Genomic DNA, 4561 nt, shown 5'->3' with positions numbered 1-4561 from the left:
CTTTATGATGCCACTGTAAATGGGATTCTTTGCTTAATTTCTCTTTTGCATAATTTGTTAGTGTATAGATATGTAACTGTGTTTTTTGTATGTCTTTTTTTATTTTATATCCTGAAAAATTAATGAATTCATTTATTAGTTCTAACAATTTTATGTTGAGTTTTTAGGATTTTCTACATATACTGCCATGGGCTTCCATTCTCTTAATTGGTAATTAATATTCACAACTCTCTCTCATGTGCTAGTTCATGATGGACATACTTTGCTGGAATCATATATTCAAAGAAAAACATTTCTCTAACTGAAACATTGTGGGAAACTGTTTATTGCCTTCACTATCTGATAAGCATAGACAGAGAACTCCCTGAAACCCCCCCCCCCCCCCCAAGGCTGGGTGCCTTTGAAGCCCTAGCAAAGCCCGGAGCTAGGCGCCACCTCTGTTTGTCCAGAGAGTGGTAGCTGAAACTACTCCCCCATTTATTATTATGTAAATCCTTGCTGATGGGCTAGTCTGTTTGTTACTAGGGGGTCACCTGCCTAAGGGCTACTCCAGATCAATAAAAGATTGGAGCAGCCTGAGCATGGGTGGAAGTCCCTCTCCTTGAGTTGGACTTGCCCGCCTGGACCTCCAATATTGCAAAATTATCTCGTGTCTTTTTCTCTCATTTGTTGTGCGGCTCCTCTTTCAGGTACAGAACCCTACTCCACGTGGGTCGTGGAAGGAAACACTCAACAAACATGACATCTAAACTACTTGTTCTCCCCAAACAGAAATGCAGGAATGATTCTCATGGTTTCTCTGTTACATTTGAGTGGTTTTCAAGGGCTAGCTGAGACCATGCTGGGTCATTGACTTGTGAAGTCATGGCAAGGTGATTTCTCAATTTGGGGATGACAATGCATTTGAGATAGAGCTGGATATAAAACCTCCTATAACACCCATGTGCCAATGCAAGACAATCCAAAAAGCACTTGTGAGTGTAGTAGATTTTACTGAAGATATAGGAGGCAGAAGATACCATTGTTAGTGCATCTTTGAGGTGAACCACAAGTCATTAACTCCACAGTAACCCAGTCCAGCCTATTTCTACCTTCTCTCTCTTCTCTAGTATTCTATTTTATTTATTTTGTGACAACTTTGCTTTTTAAATCAAACAAAATTTCTTTAACAAATAAATTGAGTGCTTTCTATTGCTTGTGTGTGTGTGTGTGTGTTTGTTTTATAATGTGAAATAAGCTAGTCAGAGAAAGACAAATAACATATGATTTCACTTATATGTGGAATATAATGAACAAAATAACCAAAGAAGAAAATCAAAACAGACACATAGGTACAGAGAATAGACTGACAGTGGACAGTGGGGAGCAGGGAGAAGGGCTGCGTGAAAAAGGTGAAGGGATTCAGCACAAAAAAAGCAAGCTCACAGACATAAACAACAGTATGGTAATTACTAGACGCAAAGAGGGGTGGGGGAAGGAAGAAGATGGTAAAGGGGGAATAGATGGTGATGGAAGGAGACTTGACCTTGGGTAGTGAACACACATTACAATATACAGATGATGTCTTATAGAGCCAGACATTTGAAACCTATATAATTTAATTAACCAACTAGTGTGGCTCTTCCACAAAATACCACATGCGGGCATGCACATACAGTGTGACTGAAACTTCGTGGCCCATGCACAGAAGTCAGTATTTTGTGGAAGAGCCCCACTCAAGGGGCCAAAGAGCCGCATGTGTCTCACAAGCCGCAGTTTGCTGACCACTGAACTAGAGGCATGGTGCACAAAAATTTGTGCACTCAGGGGGGTCCTTCAGCCCGGCTTGTGCCCTTTTGCAGTCTGGGGCTGCTCGGAGGATGTCCACCTGCTTTCTGGGGGATCAGGCCTAAGCTGGCAATCAGACATCCCTCTGCCAGCCTGGGAGCGCTCAGGGGATGTCCACTTGCCAGCGGGGAGCAGGCCTAAGCTGCAGTCAGACATCCTTAGCACTGATGAAGAGGCTGGAGAGACTCCTGCCACCACCGCTGTGCTGGCAGCTGTCAGCCTGGCTTGTGGCTGAGCAGAGCTCCCCTTGTGGGAGCGCACTGACCACCAGGGAGCATCTCCTGCATTAAGCATCTTCCCCCTGGTGGTCAGTGTGTATCATAGTGACCAGTCATTCCCAGTTGTTCTGCTGTTAGGGTCAATTTGCATATTAGCCTTTTACTGTATAGAATAGAGGCCTGGTGCATGGGTGAGGGCCGGCTGGTTTGCCCTGAAGGGTGTCCCGGAACAGGGCGGGGTGCTGCTGGGGTGCCTGGCCAGCCTGGGTGAGGGGCTGATGGCTGTTTGCAGGCTGGCCAAACCCCCCAGCAGGGACCCTCACCCCATGGGGGTGTGGCCTGCCTCAGTGAGGGGATGAGGGCTGTTTTCAGGCTGCACACAGCCCCTTCAGGGTGGGGGGTCCTGCTGGGGTGCCTGGCCAGCCTGGGTGAGGGGCTGAGGGTCGTTTTCAGGCTGGCCATGCCCCCTGGTGACCCAAGCTTCCAGCCCCTCCTTTTTTTCTTTTTTCTTTTTTTTCAGTGCCTCCTTTAGTGGAGGCCAGGCCAGCTGGAAGCAGGTATCTGGGAGTTATTTATCTTCTATAATTGAAACTTTATCGCCTTGAACGGAGCCCAGGGCCAGTCAGGGCAGGCGGGAAGCTTGGCTTCCTCCATCGCCAGGGGCAACCCAAGCCTCCTGCTCGCTCCAGCTCCGTGGCTGCAACGATCTTAGTTGGGTTAATTTGCATACTCACTCCTGATTGGCTGGTGGGCATGGCTTATGGGTGTAGCAGAGTGGTGGAGTGATGGAGTGATGTTTAATTTGCATCTTTCTCTTTTATTAGTGTACATGTCACTTCAATAAGTTCATTATTTTTAAAGAAAACAGACAACATAAATAAATAGTAAGAATGAATAAAAAATTGATCATTTAATTTCACTATAAGTTTTTGCAGAGTCAATTTTAACATTTAAATTATAAATTTGTCAAAGACAACTTTCTGATGAAAGTGTGATTGGTAGTATCAGCTCACATATCAAAGGAAGAAAAGAGGATTCAAAGTTTTCAAAATGAAATTTCATTTTCTGACGTTATTTTATTTAACACATTGTATGCGGGAAACGTATTTATACATTTTACGTTGACTGGTAGTAGAGCGCGGGACACGTATTAATACGTTTTTTATAGACTAGCGGTAGAATGCGGGTAACGTATAAATACGTAAACTAAAGTTATCATAATTTTACTGAACGTTGCCATTTGCACAAAAAATTAGCAAAAATGGCCCATGCCACCTGTTAGCGCGCGATAAAAACTACCCGCAAACAATGTGTTAACAGTCTCCTTTATGTAACATAATATAAATCTATTTTTGTTAGTGTTGTAAAAATTAAGGCTCCATAATCTGTTTTTGGTATTTATCACTGTTATTATCAAAGAGACCATATCACAGAAATATACTGACTAAAATGAAATTGACACTCAAAGAATTGATACAATTATTGTTCTATAGTCAGTACCATGGAATGCTTTTTTTTTTTTTAAGGTAAATAAAAGTTTCCTTGATATTCAACTAAAATATATAAGCCAGCATTCTAGCTCATACCAAAATTCAAATATGGTAAGAGTACCTTAACCGAAAGGAACAACCTGATGAGACTAAATGTTTGTAACATTTGTCAGCTTTATAAAAATATTAATACATCCTTCTGGTCGTTTTTTGGATTTTGTTGTTGTTTTTTAAATATGTTTTTATTGTTTTTTAGAGAGAGACGAAGGGAGCGAGAGAAACATGAATGAGAGAAAAACATTATTGGCTGCCTCCTGCATGCCCCATACTGACGGGCAATCCAAGTATGTGCCCTGACCTGGAATCTAACAAGTGACTTCTAGGTGCTTGGGTCCAAACACTGGGTTGCTGGCCAGACTGAATATTTCCTTTTCATTTGTGTTTTTCTGTTGCTTTATTTGAAACAGACTCTCAAATTATACTGTCCTCACTCCCTCCCCCACCAAATCTGGATCCACCCTTGTATAAGCAAGAAACCAACTATATGTAACAGAAGAATAGTGAGCTCGACTGGGTTATAAAATCAAGAATTTTGTACACAGTGTTTTTTATGTTTTTGCTTGTTGTTGTTGTTGTCTTGCTAATGAAACAAAATTATGTTGAACAAAAATAATTGAACAAGTGAAATATTTTAAGAAAAAGAGATTAAAAAACAAGCCTCTTTCCTCACAAAACTACCCCTGCTGTCCCATGGCTCACATTCAGCCTGCTGTTCTGTATTGCTTGTGGGTTCAGGAAACACAAGCCACCTGAGGTGAGACCAACCTGGAATTCTGAGGACAGGTGTGGAGGAACTTCAACTTTCTTCTCAGGTCACCTGCTCTCCTGCCTCAGTTAAAAAAAAAGGGGGGGGGGGTGAGGTCAGGGAGGGCCAGGGGAGACCCAATGATTCAGTTCTCAAAGAAGCACATGGCCTTTAGATTTGGGTTCTTATCAGCCCAACCCTTAGCTTCTTGGCTGTAACAT

The sequence above is a fragment of the Myotis myotis genome, unplaced genomic scaffold (assembly GCF_014108235.1).
Source record: "Myotis myotis isolate mMyoMyo1 unplaced genomic scaffold, mMyoMyo1.p scaffold_m19_p_2, whole genome shotgun sequence".
In the NCBI taxonomy this organism is placed as follows: domain Eukaryota; kingdom Metazoa; phylum Chordata; class Mammalia; order Chiroptera; family Vespertilionidae; genus Myotis; species Myotis myotis.
Note: the sequence above shows the minus strand (reverse complement) of the source record.